Source organism: Dermacentor variabilis, chromosome 4 (assembly GCF_050947875.1).
Source record: "Dermacentor variabilis isolate Ectoservices chromosome 4, ASM5094787v1, whole genome shotgun sequence".
Classification (NCBI taxonomy): Eukaryota; Metazoa; Arthropoda; class Arachnida; order Ixodida; family Ixodidae; genus Dermacentor; species Dermacentor variabilis.
Window position 1 is genome coordinate 171,092,195 of NC_134571.1, and position 23,326 is coordinate 171,115,520.

Consider the following 23,326-nt stretch of genomic DNA (forward strand, 5'->3'; position numbering starts at 1 on the left):
AACCAGCAACTTTCCAGCGAATTATGGACACCGCTTTTGCTGGTATGAAGTGGCAAAGTTGCCTTGTCTACCTCGACGACGTGGTTGTTTTTTAGATGACATTTGACGACCACCTGAAACAACTGCGGCTACCTCTCGAAGCCACCCTTAAGCCTCAGAAGTGTCATTTCGGCTACAAGGAGCTGCTGTTTCCGGGACGCGTGGTCAGCGCGGAAGGCGTTAGCCCCGATCCCGCAAAAACTGCCGCTGTAGCCACGTTTCCAACACCGACCTACAAGAAAGGTGTCCGACGCTTCTTGGGCGTTTGCGCATCATACCGGCATTTCATCCAAAATTTCTCGAAGATGGCAGAGCCGCTGACTCGCCTCACGAGGAAGGATGTATCGTTTGTCGGGGCCTCAGAGCAAGAGACTGCTTTCACTGAGCTTCGACAGCGTCTGGTGTCATCAGCAGTTTTGGCCCACTTTGACGAGGAGGCGGACACGAAAGTTTATATAGACGCCAGTAACGTTGGTCTTGGTGCGGTCTTTGTACAACGGCAGGAAGGTATTGAAAGAGGGATCGCCTACGCAAGTCGCACACTATCGCTGCAGAGACCAACTACACCACCACGGAAAACGAATGTCTTGCCGTCGTATGGGCGCTGCCCAAATTTCGACCTTAGCTCAACGGCCGCCGATTCAAAGTTGTAACCGATCACTCTTTATGCTGGCTTGCAAATTTAGGGGACGCTTCTGGACGACTGGCACGGTGTAGTCTGAGTTTGCTGGAGTACGGCGTGACCACCGTGTACAAGTCGGGCGGCATACGCGAAGACGCTGACGCACTCTCGCGCACGCATTTCGACACTACCGACCAAGACATTGAGGACGACGGCGCTTTCCTTGGGGCAGTAAGCGTTACTGATTTGTCCACATGGCGGCGCGCAGAAGCACTACGGCCTATATTGGAACATCTGCAAGGGTGAAACTCATCAATACCCCGGCACATATCTCGAGGATTGTCGTCTTTTTGCCTACGACATGGCGTCTTGTATTAGCATAACTCCGCTGCCACCAACAAGAATTACATTTTGGTTGTTCCAGCAGACCTCCGTGCTCAAGTTTTGTTCGCCTGTCATGACAACCCTTCGTCTGGCCATTTGGGTTTTACGCGAATGCTTGACAGAGTACGCAAATCCTACCACTGGCCGAAACTTGCCGAGTGTGTTAAGCGGTACGTCCAAGCCTGCCGTGATAGCCAGCGCCGAAAGTCGCCAGCTGTGAAGCCTGCGGGATTGTTGAATCCGATGGACCCCCCTGTCAAACTTTCGACCAGATCAGCATGGATCTTCTGGGACCGTTTCCACTGTCATCTTCTGGCAGCGGGTAGATAATCGTCGCCACAGACTATTTAACATGGTAGGCTGAGACAAAGGCGCTGCCTCGAGGCACAGCTACCGAGGTTGCCCTGTTTTTCATACAGAGCATCCTCCTACGGCATGCCGCCCCATCGCACGTCATCACAGACCAAGCCAAAGCCTTTACAGCACAGCTCATTCAAGACATTTTAAACTCGGCTGCACGACCCATCGAAGGACAACTGCCTATCATCTGCAGGCAAACGACATGACCGAACGACTGAACAAAATCATGAATGACATGCTGTGTATGTACGTAGATGTACAGCACAAGACGTGGTACGAGATAATCTCTTACGTAATGTTTGCCTGTGAAACTACTACGAAAGAAGCAACACACCTCACGCCGTTTTACCTCGTTTACGGCCGTGAAGTGCAGACTATGTTAGAAGCAATGCTGCCGTGCGACAACATCGGTCATCTCGACCTCGACCAAGATGCCTAACTTTTCATGCAACTCGCGGAAGAAGCCAGTCAGCTGGCCTGAGTGCACATAAAGGAACAACAGAGCATCCATTCGACCCGTCACAATCTCCGCCATCGACAAGTCGAGTTCCAACCTGGTGGTCAAGTTTTGGTCTGGACTCCCGTGCGCCGAAAAGGAGTATCCGAGAAACTTTTGAGTCGCTGCTTCGGACCTTACAGAGTGTTGCAGCGAATTGGTGACATGAATTAGGAAGTCATTCCTGACGGAAGCCAGCCTTCCCGACGTCGAAAAACCGCAAGCTGAGATTGTTTACTTTGTGCAGTTGAAACCATACTATAGCACCTAATATTCGATGTTTTCAGCCACTTAGGTTAGTTCTTCTTCAGTCGACTACAATTTATACGATTATGTGGGCCTTGTGGCCACCAGGTCCATTTAAGGGGCTTGAATATCGCTGGCGGAGAGTACGAGCTATACATGTCCACGGGATCGAACACGTGCAAGTTCTCCCAGTGTACTAGGCGCAACGGCTGCGACAGTATACCTCTCCCAATGCTGCCTGTAAGTGCCTCGCGGTACCAGAGGTCCCCGCCTGTGATGGAGTCTGCGGCCAACTTCGTGTCGTTGTACAGGCCCTGTGCGACAAAATCGCGTCACTTACAAGTGTGGTCCTTGATCGGAAAAAAGACAACGACTGTCTTCGCTGGCACATGGCTCGGAACACGGAGCTATTGCGCAAACGTACGCAGCAGCAGGAATGTCACAGAAACGAGTGCCTTCCTTTGGCGCTTTCATTGACGTCCCTTTGGTGACAGGCCGCAAGTCTACCTTTCCTATCCACCGACTTCACGTCGGTACGTGGGCAACATCCCAGCATCAAATCGGCACCCACTCCGGTGGGTGGGTCATCGCGGGAAGCAAATGTGCGTCTAGGCCTACAACCTATTCAGTTCCGTCCCAAGATGAAGACGAAACCGTCGCTGGTGGCAAGTACATCCAGCACGCTGGTTGCAGTGCCGGGAAGGCGTTCGTTTTTCGTATCGCGCTTGCCCTCTTCGACAACTTGCGAGGAAATCTGTACTACGCTGGAAAAAGCTCTTTATAGCAACACTGTTGACTGCCAACAGCTCAAAGCGGAGCACGAGAGTTACGCTTCTTTCCGTGTCACAGTGAACGAGACGTCTTCGAAAAAATCAATTCGGTAGACATTTAGCCGAAGGGTGGCCTCTTCGGGACTTTCTACGGAATGCATAATGCATCAAGTGATGCTAGCAACAAAATAACTTTAATTTTTTTCAAACCTCAATAATGAGGTGCTCCGTTTTTAACAAAAACCTTCGTGGTCTGCGCACGAAATTCTCCTATTTCTACGAGAACGTGCTGGCCTGTTCACACCACGTTATATGCCTAACTGAAACTTGAATTTGCTGAGGCTTACTGCCGAGGAATAACTTTCCATCTGAATGCACAGTTCATAGATGTGAAGCGTGTATGATGAGCGCGGTAAATACGGTGTTGGTGTGCTAAGAACCGGAATAATTTTAGCGTTATAGGGCGTGCGGCCCTTGAGTTTGTACCAGATATTGTGTGGGTTAAAATTCCTGTTAAAAGTGCAAGAATTTGTTGCTCTGCGCAGTCTACTTCCCTCCTAACATGAGTAACATATAGTTTTCTGAGCACATGAATAACTTCGTTGAAGTTATTGATGTTGGAAATTGTAATGTCCTGGTAGCTGGAGATTTCAATGTTACTTCAATAGTTTGATTTCAATCGTTTGCAATTCCTCTCGCGCGACGTCCGTGCCTTTACCATCCCCTCGCTGCAATGCGCTGTTCTTTGTCAAATTTCTTGGATTAACGTAGTTTAACGCTGTTCCAAATTCTGCTGAAAATGTTTTAGATCTGATTCGAGCTCATTTCTGCGTTGCTGATTTTTCTGTTGCGGTTAGCGGTTTGGCTCTTGTTGGCCATTGGCATGTCCCGCTCAATTTCGCATTTTTTTAGAGACGATTCATGTGTTAAGTGAGCCTGTTCGCTCATTAGTTTTTCCAAACGGCGACTATACAGGTCTTTAGCACTACTTGAATGATGCCGGCTGGCCTGAATTATACTGTGGCACAGATATCAACAAACAAGTTAGCATTCTTACCGATAATTTAAAGTATGCTTTGGAAGCCTTCATTCCCTGCAAAGAGTTTTATCCTGCTCGCTATCCTACGTGATTTTCTAAGGAATTATGCGGTCTACTCCGGGAAAGCTAAGGTACCATAGGGAGTTAAAGAAAAGAAAATTATCGGAGTGGTACAAAAGTTAGTGTCCTGCGAAGCAAGCTGAAATGCCTAGTGCGTAGAGAGAGTGATGGGCACATGTTAAGTTCGTCTAAAAGCGCGTAAAATTTGATCCGAAACGTTTCTGATCCTCTTGTAAAACTAGCGTTACTGCGCTAAGACACACGGACAACAGAAGTAGAAAAGGATAGGACGTGGACAGTCCTTTTCTACTTCTGTTGTCCGTGTGTCTTAGCGCAGTTACCCCAGTATTACAAGAAGAACTTCCACCAACTCGCCCAACTTCGCGCTCCACTGCAATACGTTTCTGGACCTATCTAAGTGATTACAGTTCTGACCGTACTTAGTTTAATGTCAGAAATCATCGATCTCGTGGCATTCTCACAAATTCGAGAATATCCCCGATGCATTCGCTGAACATTCTTCGTCAGTTTGCCTAAATACAGCGCATGCTCCTAGCTCTGGTGACTATCAGGAGAGCTTCAGTGACCATTTCAACATTTAAAGTTCTACCGAACACGATATTGCAGTGGCCGTAAATAAGTTGAAACCAAAGCATTCTCTTGCTTACGACCGCATATCAAGTTCTTTTTTAAATTGAAGGCTGTTTCTCTCTTTTATGTTCCTCTCCATAGGCACATCTTTAACCTTGCTTTCCCTAGAAACGTTTTTCCTTCTCGTAGGAAGAATGGAACAGTTGTGCCAGTTCATAAAAGTGGCAGCATGAGCGGCATCAAACATAATCGCCCCGTGACACTCTTGTCTCCGTTTTCAAGAGTGTTTGAAATCGCTATGTTTACACATTTGTCGTTTTTCTTTAAGCGTAAGATTAGTGTCTACTAAAATGGTTTTGTCCATGGTATGTGGAAACAAAACTTGTTTCTATTCTTGATGCTGCAGGACTCGCTGTTGCTAACCGAGACAGTTAGACACCGTATACTTCGACTTGTCAAAAGCATTTGATGTTGTCTCTCATCATCTTCTTGTCCATAAACTGGGGCATGACATCGCTTCAAGTATGCCTTCCTCACCAATGCCATTGTTGCAGATTGCTGCGACATGGGCCTATTGCTACATCATCTTCGGAGCCAACCAACAAGGCGAAACTGGACCGCTCCCAACCTGTGATCTGGCTGCGCACCCAAGGCCTAATATGGATCGTGCTCGACTACTCGTCTGGCAACCTGGAACTGATACTACAGTCGTCACAGCCAACGGGGGATTTAAAAGGCAGCCAGACACAGTCCGCTTCGGGCACGACATCGCTTCAAGTATGCCTTCCTCACCAATGCCATTGTTGCAGATTGCCACGACATGGGCCTATTGCTACATCATCTTCGGAGCCAACCAACAAGGCGAAACTGGACCGCTCCCAACCTGTGATCTGGCTGCGCACGCAAGGCCTAATATGGATCGTGCTCGACTACTCGTCTGGCAACCTGGAACTGATACTACAGTCGTCACAGCCAACGGGGGATCTAAAGGCCAGCCAGCCACCGTCCGCTTCGGGCACGACATCGCTTCAAGTATGCCTTCCTCACCAATGCCATTGTTGCAGATTGCCATGACATGGGCCTATTGCTACATCATCTTCGGAGCCAACCAACAAGGCGAAACTGGACCGCTCCCAACCTGTGATCTGGCTGCGCACACAAGGCCTAATATGGATCGTGCTCGGCTACTCGTCTGGCAACCTGGAACTGATACTACAGTCGTCACAGCCAACGGGGGACTTAAAAGCCAGCCAGCCACCGTCCGCTTCGGGCACGACATCGCTTCAAGTATGCCTTCCTCACCAATGCCATTGTTGCAGATTGCCACGACATGGGCCTATTGCTACACCATCTTCGGAGCCAACCAACAAGGCGAAACTGGACCGCTCCCAACCTGTGATCTGGCTGCGCACGCAAGGCCTAATATGGATCGTGCTCGACTAGTCGTCTGGCAACCTGGAACTGATACTACAGTCGTCACAGCCAACGGGGGATCTAAAGGCCAGCCAGCCACCGTCCGCTTCGGGCACGACATCGCTTCAAGTATGCCTTCCTCACCAATGGCATTGTTGCAGGTTAGTTACCTGGCGGGTGCTGCTTCGGTTAAATCTAGCGATTATTGTATCATAGCGATGTCGCGCCCGACAGAGTGGAGTGACGCGTTTAAGCGGTTGGTTACTTTGTTTGCAAAAATGTACTTTACTTTGTTTGAGCTGTTACTTGTCCTCGCGGCTGACGTCGAGCCGAATCCCGGCCCAATGTCGAAGGTTGAGGCAGACGCCTTCGCTGCTGGCTTGGAACGAATAAATAAGCTGGAAGACGCTGTGGCTGCTATACAAGCCGATTGTAAAAATTTCGCAAAGGGACAGGCAGCTGCTTTGGAAACTGCACGCAAACATGCAGAAAATGAGAAGGCTTTGCGCAGTGACTTGATACGAGCGGACGAGGAACGCGCTGCCGCCGTAAACGAAATCAAAGTGCTAAATACGAAGCTAGTAGCGTTGGAATCATCTGTGCCATCTCAACCAGCTGGGGATTCTGGAACGTGTTTGGAAACATTGCGTGAAGTTTCCAATCAGCTGTATAAAATATCTTCTAGATGTGAAAATGCAGAAAACCGTATGCGACGATCCAACCTGCTCTTCTTTGGAATAGCAGATGAGGCTAAGGAAAACTGGGCAGCTTCAGAAAAAAAAGTGATACAATTTTGCTCCGAAAAATTGGGTACGGAATTCACGACTGCGCAGTTTGAGAGGGTGCACCGATTAGGGAAGTTTGCGGAAGGCAGGGTGAGGCCTATTATTGCGAAAATGACGTTTTTCAAAGACAAAGGCCGTATCTTTTCTTCTGCACGCAAATTGAAAGGGTCTGGTTTTTCAATACGCGAGAATTTTTCGCCAGCTACCCGGCAGGCAAGAAAGCAGCTAATTGCTTTTGCGAAAACTGAAGCAAAGCCATTTACGTTGTCAACCGATCGACTACGAATTGGGGACGCCATTTATATGTTTGATAGCACTCAGAATACAGTTGTTCCTTGTGTTAAATAGCAGCAAACCACACTGCATGATGTGAACTGCAGGAAGTCAAAGCCACCTGTCATCGCACCATCATTATCAATATCTTTCACAAATATCCGAAGTCTGTTGCCTAAACGCGACGATATTGCCTCATTTCTTGATGACTGCAGTTCAGATATTCTTGTTCTTACTGAAACATGGCTACACTCTGAAATAACAGATAATGAAATATTTCCTCATGATAGCACATATAACATTTTAAGGTGTGATCGGACCGAAGAGAGAGGTGGTGGCGTACTCCTTGGTATCAAAAGAACAGTTACCTCACAAGTTATTAATGTAGATTCCAGTATTGAGATAGTATGGGCTGAATGTCTAACCTACAGAAACAAGCTACTGATAGGATGCTGTTATCGTCCTCCCGATGCAAACGAGTTCTTTCTTGTCGAACTGCGCATTAGTATTTCTAAAGCCCTTGAGCTCTGTCAGGCTGATATAGTCTATGTTTTTGGCGACTTTAATTTTCCATTGATCGACTGGAATACCCTATCATCCTCTTGTCATACATCAATGGAGTTCATTTATTTAATGTTAGATTTCAATTTATTCCAAATAATTACCCAGCCCACCCGTGGCACTAACATATTAGATTTAGTTTTCACTAACACCCCTGAAACAATTGGTGAAGTTGTTTGCTTAGACGGTTTCAGTGATCACAAGCTACTACAACTTACTCTTAACATTCCCTTGAAATATACAGGCGTCTCAAACAAAACCATCCGTGATTACAACAGGGGCGACTATGGCAATATTAGCAAAGAACTTAATACTTTTCTTCCTGGCACCTTTTTAGCTTCGTTTTCTGCTCGGTCAGTCAACGAAAACTGGCTTCTGTTTAAAGAAAAGCTGTGTGCTTTAGTGGAAACGTATATCCCCCAAATAAGAATAACAGGCGATAGACCGAACCCTTGGTTCACCAAGCACCTTCGACGGCTCAGAAACAAGAAGTAAAGGCTATACGCAACTGCAAAGCGTACAAACTCACCCGTGGTATGGGATAAATATAGCTCATTTTTGAAAGTTTACTGTTCATCTTTAAAAGAGGCTAAAGAAAAATTCTTCTCTCAAGATCTACCTTCACTACTTAAAAACAACCCCCGAAAATTCTGGCAGGTGATTTCACCCAATAGTGGCTCACATCACATTTCACTAAGTGATGGGAATCAAGCTCCAATCAGTGGCAAGGAATGCCCAGTCGTCTTTAATGATTTTTTTTCATCCATATTCACAGTAGAAGACCATTCTAATCTGCCGGAAGTCTCTGATCTAGATTACCAGTACATGCAATCCATCGATATAACAGAGGATGGTATCACAGGTCTCATAAATAACCTTAAGTTGACTACTTCTTCGGGTGTCGATAATATTAACTCAAAAATTTTAAAGAATACAGTCACGTTATCTAGCAAATTTTTATGCAATATTTTCCGCCAGTCGTTGTCATCAGGCCAGCTTCCCTTAGACTGGAAAATTGCAAAAGTGATACCAGTCCACAAAAATGGTAGCAAGACTTCCCCAGAAAACTATCGGCCGATATCATTGACAAGTATTTGCTGCAAAATGCTTGAACATATCATTGCATCTCACATATATCATCATTTGGAATCAAATAATTTTTTCTTTATTAACCAACATGGGTTTAGGAAAGGTTTGTCATCTGAGACGCAGTTACTAGAATTCACTACAGACTTGCATTTTAACATGGACCATAATCTTCAAAGAGATTGCTTTTTTCTCGACTTCTCCAAAGCCTTCGACCGTGTGGCTCACTGCCGTTTAATTTCCAAGTTATCCGTTCTCAAATTAGACTGCTTAACGCTCTCCTGGATTCGTAACTTCCTAACAAATCGTCAGCAATTTACAGTCGTTAATAATTTTACGTCACCCCTTGCATATGTCAGTTCCGGTGTACCGCAGGGTAGCGTACTAGGACCCTTCCCTTTTCTTATTTACATCAATGATCTGCCCAATAACATCTCATCCTGCATGCGTGTTTTCGCCAATGATGGTATATTATATCGACCAATTCGCAGCCTTGATGACCATCACATTCTTCAAGAGGACCTTCATCTCGTTACCAAATGGTGTGAAGACTGGCAAATGAAATTTAACTCATCTAAATGCCAACTAATGACATTCACGCGAAAAACATCAACTCATAGGTTTTCCTATTATATGAACTCAAATATATTATCTCAGGCATCAGCATATAAATATCTAGGCGTAAATCTTACACCGAGCCTTTCCTGGGCCTTTTACATTGCAACCATATAGGCAAACGCTTCCAAATCTCTTGGGTATATTCGCCGCAACTTGCGTAATAGCCCGTCTAACACCCGTAAATTAGCATTCGTATCATTTGTACGCCCTCAGCTCGAGTTCGCGTCCCCTATATGGTCTCCCTACCATGAATACCTAATCCACATGATAGAAGCCATCCAAAACCGAGCTAGTCGATTTATTTCCCGAAATTACAGCTACCAGTCAAGCATTACTCAAATAAAACTTGACCTTTCCCTTCAATCACTGAGTAGCCGACGTGACATAGCACTCCTGTCCTTGTTCCATAGATATGTTCACCAAATCAAGCCACCAAACTTGCCACTGGAACGCGCGTCTTGCACATCACGACGACTTTATAATGATTTAAGTCTCACTCGCATTTATGGCAACACTAACGCATTTAACTTCTCGGCTTTACCACGAGCGATTCGGTTATGGAATTCGCTTCCTAATAGCACTGTCGCTCAAATGAGCAATGATTAATTTAGACAACTACTGAACCTACAGTCTTCATCATAACAAATATCTTCATCTGTACGTATGTCATGTCATATAATACGTGACTTTCTTTTTCTTGTTATTGTGGCTTCAATTTTGTTTGCTTTATGTACTCGCGCTATGTACGTTATTTTGCGCAAGTGTTACATCCCCTTTTATGTCAAGGTGAAGTGTACTTTCCATTCCTATCCCGATAACTCTTTGTATTGATTTAGCGTTTTTTAACACTGTTTTGGAAGCATGTGATCATTACAAACATTTTTAACTCTCACATTTTTTAGCGCTCATGTATCTGTTTTCTCTTGTCATTTGTTCAATGACGCCCCCCTTACTCAATGCTCCCCTTGGGGCCTGTAAGGTACTTTGAAATAAATAAATAAATAAATAAACTCTTGAGTTACGGCGTCAGTACTAGCCTATGCACGCTTATGGCAGACTGTCTGTCAACTCGGTTAAATTAGGTTCGCGTTGGTGCAAAGTACTCTTTACCGTATGAATCAACTTCCGTTGTGCCGCAAGGGTCGACCTTAGGCTCAATATTTTTCAATATCTTAGTTAATATCCTTGAACAATGTTTGGATTATTCATGTCTCCTTTTATACGCTGAGGATATTAAACTTTACCATGAAATAAAATCGCAGCAGGATTGTCAATTATTACAGGAAGATGTTAATTCTGTTGCGTAGTAGTGTGTTTCCAACTTTTTGCGCATTAATCCAACTAAGACATCTTGTTTCCTTCAGTCGCAAAGTGTGCCCTTCACAATACGAATACTCACTTGACAACATTCCTTTGAAAAGAGTGAGTTGTATTGGTTGACTCCCTGCTAACTTTCGAAGAACATGTTTCAAGCATCGGTAATGTATCCTACAGGAAGTTAGGCCTCACGTCAAGGATGTTTAAAAAGTTTACGAATGTGAACTACGTTATTCTGTTGTATTATTCTTTGTCCGCTCGTAGTTAGAGTTTAGTTCTGTTGTATAGAACTGTATTATATTTGACCAATGTTTCAAAATTTGAATGTGTTCAGCGACGTTTCATCCATATCCAGTACGAGTAATTTCTCGGACGCCGTGTATTTCATGCCTATGAGCGTGTACTGCGCCAGTTTAATATTAGACTTCCAGAAATAAGGCGGAAATACCATGATTACTTATTTTTGTATAGACTAATTCACACCCACTTCTTCTGTCCGCGGTTACTGCCAGCTGTAATGTTCAGCGTGGCTCGCCCTTACCTGCGTAATCCTAGCATTTTCTACGTGATTTACTCTTGCACATCTAACGCTATAACGCGTCTTGTAACACAACAAAATAAATTGTGTGATTATCTTGATATATTCATTTCTACTATTCCTTTCTTTGAATAATTCATTTTTGTTGCACTTTGTACCACTGTTGTATGAGATATTCTGTTTTCTTTTTCGGTTTTATGTTTTTGTGTAACACAACTACACCAACATTAAGGCGTAAAGCTCTTCTAGGGCACATTAAGAAAATAAGTAAGAAAAATAAGAAATCATGCTACTATGAATGTATCCTTTAAGAAGGAGCACTTTGTCAAAGAAAGGTACGCCAGTTCTATGAAAAAAATTAATCATATGTCCCTGTGGTAATGCTTCACCGATATGTATACCATCTACTTCAAATACTGCGATGGTCCGGGATGGTGAGCTTTCGCTCGCCGCGCATCTCGATGTGCGTCACGCACTGCCGGGAAGCGCAGGTATAGGCGTGTGAACTTTGTGTAACGCTGTGATGCGCCATTTCAGTTTGGAGCTTTCTGCCTAAACGCGAGCTTTGTCCGTTGCATTCAGTAAGTGCGAAAACAAACTTCGCGAGAGCATTCGTAGTAGTTGCCGGCATGCTACTTGCTGACTCAATCTTGTTTTCGGGCCACCAGTCTAGCCCATGTTGTCACGCCCAGTCCCCGAAGTGGTTTACTGGTCCGAACATATGGCATGCTAGGCTACCTTGCTGCGATGGCCTGCCGCTCGCCACCGCCTCAGCTGGCAGCGAATATTTGTCCCTGCCGGGCGATACAGCAAGGCGTAATCAGCTGCGCTTCTTCAGTACCATGGAGCGGAGGAAGTTACGGTTTGGTGTCGAGTCCACAAAAATCTTAGTAGCGGCCATACGCCAATCTTACGCCGTGAAATTGCCATGCCAGCAAAAGTTTGGAAAAACGACAAATTCAATAACAAAAAAGCTATTCACGGCCACCATGCGTGCGCTTGTGTGCGCCATATGTTCGGAAAATAGAGCGAGACATCTTCGGCGCCCGAGACTTCGCCACCGTATTACATTGACCATGTGTGAGGGAAGCGCGAGGTCTGGCTCGGCGCCAGCGCCGCCGTTCGGCGCCACCTGACAAAGAAAGCAGTCCTGTTGCCTAAGCAATCCTCACGCGTCGAGTTCACAGTTATTGAAGATAGACAACAGCCCAAGGAAGAAACAGGAGTACGATTGATGGTTAATTAGAGAATGTTACCTCGGTCCACCGCAGAGCTCATGGAACCGCTACTCCACGCCATGCAACTTTCGATTTTGCGCTAGAACGGTGCTCAATCACTTAATTCCTTTTGTGCAAGTCCTAGCAACTCTCTGGCACAGAGTGGGCACATTTTTCTCATGTTTTGTTGAGATCCAGGAGTATGTAACGTGGTTCGCCTCTCTGAGCAGTTCGGCGTTACTGACGCAGCGGTGGCGACAGTAACGTAACACTGCTCGGCTTCAAATCGTAATTCTGGCATGTGCACATGAGGTAATGAGGAGCAAGTAAATTTGATAATATATATAACAACCACTTGAACAGACTGCGAATTTTGATGCAGATAATTTGCACCTCGTACAAAACCCCAACGAAACAGGCAGTTAAGCGCGGCGTCACAGGTTATTAAGAAAAATGTAGTGTGCTCGGGCTGAAAAAAAAAATGTCATAGAATCGGTCCGAAAGCGGGCTTTCAATGACGCGCGCAAGCGCTTGGAGTTCAACATCAGAAAATGGCAATAATGCGAATATCCACAGCAAATGGGCTAAAAGGTGCTAGAGTACTCAAGGGATGAAAATGTGGGGTAGCCTCGTATGTAGCTTCCAGTACAAAGTACATTCCACGGTTTGGTTTCTAGTACAGTCCTGTTTTAGAAGATGAGGGCCTTCTTGCAACCAAGTAGCAGGTGTTCTATATTTAGTATTTACCGTAACCTTTAAAACTTATTTTGCAATTTTGGTACGAGTGAGCCTGACATTGTTTTCTGCTAATGCACATCGCTTTTCATATGCAAGCCGGACACTCGGCGAACTCCCAGTGTGGGACCAAAATGTCAATGGAGCATTGACCGAATGCGAAAACAAATACAACAAGTTATGTAACAATTCATATACGGTTTACAAAAGCGAGTGCAAAACGCAGTCCGGCTAAAAGAATTAACAACGTTGTGGTGCTACAGTGCTGGCATGAATGTAGCCGCGTGCACCATTTTTTTCTTGCATTTCTCCAGTTGGCAAAAATACAATTTCTGTGTCCTAGAATAGTTTCGTAGTTATGTAAACGAGCAGAATGAATGTTTTTTGCATAATATTTGTTCCCCGAAGCAATGGAAGTTATTTAACAACTCATTTACCTATGCCCAGATCAATCAAATTCTATTAGCACGTTGTCTGTGTAATGGCTGTAAAGAACTTGTGCTCATTGCGGCACTGAAAGCAGGCCATGCTGGAAACGATGTTCAACGGAGAATTCAAACTACTGCCTGGGTTGCCCGGATATTGGTCCATAAATCTGACACAACATACATTGTTTCTCTTCATTGTTTTGTGCCGTTGTTCTCAGTCGAGGCTCTGAGGGAAAATAGGTGACATGCGAAGGACTGTGGATTTTGCCACATGTTCGATGATTGGTATCGCGAAACTGCGGTTGAACCCTACATGACTGTTAAGTAGACGAACTTTGAACATTCACGAGCCCTATTCTACTATTGCAAGATATTTCCTATATATGTATGATTAAGGTTTTTGCATTTTTCGGTTAAATAAAGACGGAGCTATTATCACGTAAAAGAAGGATCATCCCAGCGAACTTCCTTCGGCCAAGAAACCCCTGTTCCTATAGCTGCTTAATTGTTATGGTATATCTATATTTTTATAATTGCCTAAAATTCGAGGTGAAGATCATTGTATATTATTTTAAAGAAATAGCTGCTGTCTTTATGATATTTGTATACTTTCGGTCCTCACTAGACCAGTTGTAGAAGGTTTGCGACTGCATAAAACGGCCATAATCGTATTTTCTTTATCAACACACTGAACGCCGTCATACTACAAATATGAAATGTCTTTCCGCTCCACTCCTTCTTTGAAATGCACTCTTCAAGAGACATAAGTGGCTACCTGCAGCAAGATCCTCAATCCTCCTGGGATTGAGGATCTTGGGATTGAGAATCCTCCTGGGATTGAGGATTGAGGAATCTATTGCGCCCGAAAAGCTGCACCCAGCCAGTTTCGTGCTCGGCTGCTGCTGCGTCTGAGTGCCCCACTTTGCTTATGCCATAGAAGTGGAAACCCAGAGAGCGAGACTTTGCTAAGGAACTCATCAACCTTCAACTTCAAGGATTTAGTCCACGTAATGCTGTCCAGTCACTATGTGATCGAAGAAGATGGGGCGGATTATAGCACGGGCGTAAATTCCGCACCACTAATTGAACGACCATTGGTACTGGTGATGATTGCGCTTTACAGAGTGTGGATTGGAGTCACTTCAATAGTGTCCATTATGCAAATTTGCCTCAACGTTTTTGCTGAAATTGGCTTCATCTGTGCGCATGATGTTGCTAAAAAAGTCCGATGACGGATCAGCTTTTGTGAGGACCTAATTCGAGAAATATAGGCTTCTCTACAGGTCCCTATGTTCCACGCGTTGGTGCTGGTTAAGTTGGTACGAGTGCAAGGCCATCATTCAGAATCCTCTAAACTGTATCTGGGTAATTGTTCCCGCGCGCTAGCATGAGGGTTTGACGCAATAAATGGTAGAACATCGGTGCGTAAACTAGAACTCAAAGATGGAATCCTCCACCGGTATTTTTTCAAGCTGGCGGTTTGTCTCAGGCTTTAATAATTTCTGATGATAGTTGATGCGTTGGTCTACCACCGCACTTGCATGACTGATATATATTTACGGCCTTCCTATTGTTGCCATTTGAAGCTCCGAAGGCAAGGATCATGCTTTCCTTCCGCTTAATAGAGAGAGACATGGCGACTGAGAGAAAACAAGGCGTACCTTTAAATATTTGCACTGACGTTGTCAATTGGCTTTTGGTGGGATAGGTGTTGTGGCAAAAAAAAGGACGCCATGTTTGCACTTTATCTACGCTAAGGCAACAGTTGTTCCGACTGACACGTGGTGTTACCATTCCTGAGCATGCGCAGATGAGTTTTGTGTCCTCTTTTTTCGCCTCAGTGCTCTCTTCAGTTGATAGTCGGCGTTCGTGTTGTCCACTTCTCTACTCTTGTGTCCTGTCTGCACGCCTCACTTCTTTTTTGCATAATGAATCCTTACCAACTAGCTCAGCTTTCTGTCGTGTTAATTCTGCCGGGCCGCGGCAGATAAGGCACTTAGGTCGATCACGATAATTTTCTTTATTTCTTTTATTTCGTCCTTGCTAACTCAGTGGGAGCACGTTCAAGGGCGCTGCTTTATGATGCAAGTGGGAGCACAGTCACATGGTATTCTCCACATTTCGCGCTGTTTATTTATCAATCCTAAAAAATGAGTACGCAATTAGCCTGTCTCTGAAGATACCGCAGCTAGATGTCCCTTGGCTCTGCCTGCAAGTGCCTCACTGACACTATGATTTTTGAGGTAGTACTACTTAGGCTATATAATTAATTACTGTGGCCTAATTAAAGCTAAGTAATGAAGAAATTACTGGGAGCCTCTCCACTGTACTGGAAACAATATGCACTACATTTTCTTCGAGTAACGCATTGCTCTTTTTTAAATCTTGGCGATTGATATTTCATTAAGACACCCTGTATATAATTAGGACCTATGCATGCAAGTGACGGGGCTTCCATAGATAATAATTGTGAGAGATATTATAATTTTTATCATGAGTCGTTAGCATTGTTTACTGGAAAGAGAAGCAATACAGATCACAAGCCCAATAAAAGACTGCCGAAGTGGTCGCTGAAATCTATAGGTTTCTTTCAGGGTCAAAAAAGCCCTCAAAGCCATTCGAAGCGAGGTGAACATACAGCAACATATTCATTCTTTAGGCATAGGCTATCCATACCCTTAGGACGAATTGTTAATTGGCTACCTCCTTCTCTTTCGATAATCTAAAGAAATTTATTATGTGTATATATTTAAAAATATCGTAAATGTGCTTAGTGTTTCCAGTGTAAATTTAAAGCAATGTTGAAGTAAGGAAATACGGATGAAGGAGCTGCCGCTGATGCTTCTAATGTGCTTGTCCGTGTCAGGATTTGCTTAAATACAGCAAAAGTATGAATTAAAAGCTATGCACGTCCGTGCCAACAATCATGTAAGCTGCTAGCCACAATAAAATTTCAAGTGAAAAGGTAGACGCAAGTCATACAAATGTCATATGACATGGGGAGAAAAGCACTAGTAATGGCACTTTAGGTATGTGAAGGGGGGAGCGGAGAGGCTTCGGCATCGGTGTGGGAGGAGGGGGCTTAGCCCACCCCCAAAAACTTTTGAGGGGGCTCGGACCCCCTCGTAGTCGGCGCCTATGACGTGAACAATACATTTGAGCTTCCTCTTCAAGTGGGCAACTTCAGGGCTCCAAGAGAGGTCTCGGTGGACAACGATACCCAAAAACCGATGATTTGTCCCAGACAGACTACCAATTGTTGTATACTGGTTAACAAGACAAGGCCTTTCGCGCAAAAGCGACTAACGCACATCATTCTGTCCAGATGGTTATGCCTTGTGTGCAAAGATAGCCAGATGCCTGTGTTGCTGCTTTCTGTAGCCTTGCACAAACATGTAGGAGAGTAAGCGCTGATGCTCAGATGCAGATGTCGTCTGAGCAGATTGAGACATTCACTGTTTCCGGTAGGGATTCAGCCAGCACAAGAAGCAGGAGGTTGAATAGACTAGGGCTTAGAACACCACCTTGGGGAACGCCTCAGCATGTGTAGTGGTCGGTAGTCAGATAATCTTGTGTACGGACAAACAAAGGCCTCTGTGTAAAGTCCTGCATTAGTATGTGAGGCAATACAACCCGTGTCGACGAACGGAACATCGGAGCAAGAAATAGACATAAGCGATTCGGGATCAATGAATTAGCATCTCACAGAAATTCCGCCTTCGAATGGGAATTGATTAGACAACAGGGAATGAGATAATGTTTACGGAGTAATAACACATCGAGGAAGGTTTTTATCGTCACCCGTGGTTCCGGTAAAGAATCTGAAAGGCGGCCTGCACTTATGTGTAGATTTCCTAAGAGCTATTGCCGTGACTATGACAGATGTGCACGTTTTGCCTAGAATTCACGAAGTTCTTGATCTGCTCTAGTAGTCCCGCTACTTCCTGACATTGACTTGCCGGCAGACTACTGGCAAACGGCAACTAGGCAGGCATATTAGCCTAAGTGAGCAGTTTCTTGTGGCCGCTGAAACCCTGCGAATTGGATATTATCCCTTACGGGCGGCATAACACTCTGGCCACCTTCCAGGGAGTGATAATTAAAGTTCTAAGTAGTCTCCTCTGGAAGGTTTGTCTGGCATGCCTTGAGGATATAACCAATTTCTCCTATAGAATGATAACCTATTTGGCAGATTTAGAGAAAGTATTTGTTACCGTGGTCAGGCATGATTTGTTGTAGTGACCTGGTAAGTGAACCTTTCCTCGCTAGGAAATTAGATACATCAGATACGTTCTTACTGAAGACATTATAACCCCGATCGACAGAAAGATGTCGCTGGCCAACTCCAAACTTCCGACATCATCAAGCGAAATCAGGCGCAGAACACCTCGCCAGTTTTATCTATTGCTCCAGTTTCATTAAGAAATTGCGACACATTTTTCAGCCATTGAAATCATTACCACAGGAAAATAAGCATTATTACCTACACCAGCCGTCTTTCAAACTAAGCGGAAACAGACTACAGCACGAGAAAGAACTGCTTCGCCGTCGCCTATGGTTGCAGGCGGTTTGGGCCATATATATTCGGATGCCCCTTTACTGTATTGGCCGACCAGAATTGTTTAGCTTGGGTGATGACAGGCAAGAATTGAAATATGAAGCTTCCGACACCGTTATTGTGGCTTCAGAAGTGTGATGTGACAATAAGATACCTCCAGATGATAAATAATGAGAAGGCGCGCACCTTTTCCCGACTGTTCCTTGATTCCCCCCTGCGATGTGAAAATAACCTGCTATCGCAGCTCGCGCTGCATCATGTGTTTGCAGGTGTGAAGCAGAAGGAGGATACCCTGATATGGCAGATAACAGAGTATCAGAAGCCTAAGACGCCCGTCACGGCAACACTCAAGGTGCTGTGAATTGTTTCCGACTCTTTGATGGATAGTTGGACCGAAGAGCCAAAGGCTTTCTCGACGACCCCTCTCTGCAAAACTTTGAGGCTTGAGGCTTTATCACATCGCCATGGAAGTTTTAGGCACATCATCTCGGAGATCGGCGAACTTGTGAGAAGGTGCAGAGCCGTTACTTCTGGCCCGAATAGGTTTCCGCACTTATTAAAGTGCGTAATTGCCTCTATAGACTGTCTGACGAGAAAACCGTCACTCGGCGAACTCATCGGCTTTTCTTCAAGTTGTCGCTCCAATAGGGCAGCCTTTAAGCGAATCGAAATGAACTTGCTGGGACCACTCGTGAAAGCTGTCTGTGTCCCTTTCTTCTTCCCTTTTTTTCGACATGTATTCCGTCACGCCCTGATTATTTTGAACTTACTACGAATGGCGTTCGCTCATCTGTGATCACTTAATATTGTTGCCTTGCAGGATGATCAGGGTCCGTCTTTATAGAGACAGAGATACTATTGGGGAAGTGGACAAGGGGATTTATAGTGTAGGTTGGCAGACTCAACTGAAAATTGCTGTCTAGTTCGTGTCTGGGTGCGTACTGATGTACCCTTGCCAGCGATGCCTCGTACATATAATTAATGTCGTTGTATAGCACACCACGGGATATTTAAGGGTCGATAGGAGTTACATGTTACATGAAAATGTAATGTCTGTGTGGGCAACTCTGATGCTGGCAAACGCATGAAAAACCAACTGAGCGAAGCATCAGGGTGGATTCTCAAGGCCTTTAAGTCCCTTTGTAGCGAAATAAAGCGTTATCTACGCAGCTCCTTACAGTATCTTGGTGCGTGCAATCTGAGCCGGCGTGCAAGGTCTCAAGCCGAAAGTATATTCAGAGGAATTAGAGTATGCTCATGTCGACAAAAAAAGTGAGGAGTAACGATCGGTGTTGTTGTGCGAGGCTTAGACCGATATGTCACCAAGGACAGGACCACGTTCGTATCCCGGTGATAAGCGGAAATGTACTACATCGACAGGATCTTGAGAAGCATGTAATTGATATTTCATTAAGGTCATTGCCTGTTTCTGTTGTGAGTAGCGTAAGAAATGACGCTGAAGAGAAAGCGGTGAATGAAGTTTGCGAAAAGTACTTGAGGATAGCCATATTGAGCGTAAAAGCGCTGGCTCTAGTCCTACCATGCAAGTACTGAAGTGAGGTAACTAGAAAGGTAGAGAGCGGGCAGGGTGAAGCGGTAGAGAATAGGTTGAACCGAGGTATACAAGCAACGAGTGAATAACAGCATTGCCATTGTTCGCTCGCAGTTCCCCTACAGGGTAGGACGGGACATGAAAAAGGCGACGGAAGTACATAACAAAACGTTACTACTATAGACACGACAGCGGTTGCGGGTAAACTGAAGGCACGGTACTGTACGTTTCTGCTATTTCTAAAAAAATAAACACCATGTAAATCTGTCATGTGCATAACGGAGGCAGGTCGTGTAGACGCAGAGCCGTAATTAACCATCGTAGGGTAAGGCGACACCACTGAAGCGGTCGCACGTCAAATGAACACATCTGTGCCCGCCGCGGTACGTTGATGACTATGACAGTCCTCGAAGTCGCGGGTTCGATACCCACCGTGGGAGCCGGACTTCCACGGGAGCCAAATACAAAAATGGTTGTGGACTTTGGTTTGCGAGCGCGTTAAACAACAAAAAGGCATCAAAGTGCATACTGAGTACGCCACTACGGCGTGCCCCATAATCAGATTATGGTTTCACACGTAGAGCCTCATAATTGTGCCGACACGTCTGCCACAATGCGCTGTGCCACGTGAAGCAATGACAATCCACAACCCCCTTATAGGTTACAAACAATGGCACACAGCAACGGCTCAGGAAAAAGGCTCAATGTATGTTGCATACTACGCAGACAAAGAGCAGTAGTGCACGCAAGGTAACAGTTGCCATCAACTCACTACAGTCGTATTGCACTATGCATTGAAGAGATTATACAGTCGCAGTCACCATTACCGCTAATTACGGTCAAATAAAGCAAACAACACAGAATGCTTTGCTTACATAGATTCGCACAATGCGTAGGAACCGCACAATTTTTTAGACTGTACATTTACATGCTGAAGAATGGTGCTCAATAATGCAATATTTTCATTCGCACTGAGCAAAAGCGACTGTCGTGTACACGGTAGCATTGATTTAAACGGGTTCAATCCCATGATCATTACATCATTGCCAACTTCTGTGGGGTCGTTGTCGTCAAAATGGGAGAAAGTATATAGTGAAATCATTAGGTTTGTGAACGGCAAGAAGGCAGAAGCTTGCCCAAAACCTCAGCAAAATAAAATGAATTTTTGGGCCGCGTGTTCAGGGGGCCATGCTATAGTTTCAAAGTCTATTAAAATCCCCCAAAGTAGAAACAACGGCCGATAAAAATGCAGGCATTTTAGGAAAGGTGTCACCACTCGAAATCTTAGGACAGCACTAACCTAAACATAAAAGATGACCTAAAAATTAAAAAATCATAACGCTGACAGGCTGGCCCAATTTCCGGACAAATAAATTGTCTGTAGAAGCATTTCATCCGAAACCCGATAATCCGAAATAAGGCAAGAATGTCAGCCAGGGTTAAAGCGAGTTTAAGTAGGTCCTGTGGCCGGCTGCAACGCCCAGCAGCTGTTAGGTGACTGCACGTACAAGCGATATGCCTGGTCGTCGGTCGTTAAAGGGCGACTTGGGTCTGAAATTTTAGACGCGGACTCCATCACAATAAATACAATGCACTCTACGGTGTCATGTTTCGACCGCTCGTACCGATTCTCGATCAATGAGGAAGGGAACAAGTTGTGTCACATGCCGACTGCCACCTTCCTCCAACAGCCAACGTTCCTTACCCGCCGTAGTTACTTAGTGGCTAGGGTGTCGGGCTGCTAAGCTCGAGGTCGCGGGATCGAATCCCAACGACGACAGCCATATTTTGACGGGTATGAAATGCAAATTCACCCGTGTGCTTAGGTTTATGCGCACATTAAAGAACCCCAGGTGGGGCAAATTATTCGGGAATCCCCCAATACGCCGTGCGTCATGACCAGATCCTGGTTTTTCTACGTAAAACCCCATATTTAGTATGTAACATTCCTTAAGGATGACCTTGGCAGTCACACAAGACACAAGACAAGATGAGGTGGCACTCTACCGAACTAAACCCCCGTCTCCAGAAAAGCTGGCAATGGTGGCGCGCTTTGAAAAGGACGAACAGACAGTAAAGTGACAAATCCTTTTATCAAAACTACCCAAGCATTCAAAAGTACCATATACATTACATGTATATTTCAGTTATTATAATACGTATTTCTACTTGTCGCTACTTGTCTCCTGGATTGCTTGGTTGTCAATCTTAACGAACGGCATCATTGCCTCCGATATTCAGCCTTCCCAACAGGTTTTTCCCGTCTGTACCTTGGATGCTGCGCCCTTCATCGACATGAATGTATCTGCGCAACTCAACCTTGGGACCCCCTTACGCTCATCGGTGACATCCCCTCCTGTCAGCTATTTAAGAAGCCCGCCTTGTCCCGTCCGCCTTCAGTGGGCACGGGAGCAGTACCGCTGCCATGGCTCTCAACCACTGTTTTCCATTCATAGGCGCTTCTTGTCTAGTGGCTTGCTTGGTTATCAGCCTCAACGCTCGGCACCATTGCTTCCCATATTCAGCATTTCCAGCCAGTCTTGCCCGTTTGTACGTTGGATGCTGCGCCCTTGATCGACATGACTGTATCTGCGATAATCACCCCTGGCTCCCCCTTACGCTCATCGGTGATAGCGCCTGCTGTCAGCTATTTGAGAAGCGCGCCCGTCCCATCTGGCTTTAGTGGGCATGGAGGCAGTTCAGTTGGCGTGGCTCTCACATACTATGTTTTCACTGCGTAGGTTTGTGCATCCTTTCTTTTTGTGTGCTAAAAAAAGCGATAACCCATGTTTGCTTCTACTCCCCAGCCCAAGACGTTTCTGTGAAATCGCTTGTGAGTGTTTTCCTATGGCATTTTATTTTTTGTGCGCGGGGGACATCAAGTTGGACCCTGGCCCTAACACCCACACTGAATCTCCGCTTGACATTGAGTCCTTGCTAGGTGACCCTTCTGAGCAGATGAGCATATTCTTCAAGCCCATAAAAGACATGCATACGCGTTCCTTACAAACGTCAAAGTTCCAGGCCGAGATTACTGCTGACGTTAAAGCCATTAACATCAGCAGATTGAATAAAACGTTTCTGGCATTAACAAAAGGCTATACCCACTAGAAGAAAAGTTAGAAAAGATTTATAATATCAGCCCGAAAGTTTCCAGCATAATAAAAATAATTGACCAAGTTTGCACACGGAATAATCTCTTTTAATCTCGTTTAAATTGATTTGGAAGATCGGTCGCGCCGCGGCAATGTAGTTTTCCATGGTCTCCCTGGTAATAATGAGACATGGTAACAAGCCTATTACAACCTGTTACAATAAGTCTGTTAGTTCTAATACCGACCCCTTTTCTGAAGACGCGATTCAACCTGCGCACCACGTAGGCTCGTATGCGCCTTATAAATTCCCGTCCTGTTATTGTGAAGTACGCCACTATCAAAACCAAAGAAAAACTACTTTCTCAGCGCAGCCAATTCAAGCATAGGAACCTCAATCTGAATGAAGGCCCTTCTGTTGCTACACGAACAGCGCGAAAAAAAGACTGATTGCATTCGGTAACAGCTAAGCCTCTTGTGAACCTTTCAAATTGCCATATAAGTTAATCCTGAATGGAAAATCACGCACGGACAACGCCGATTTCA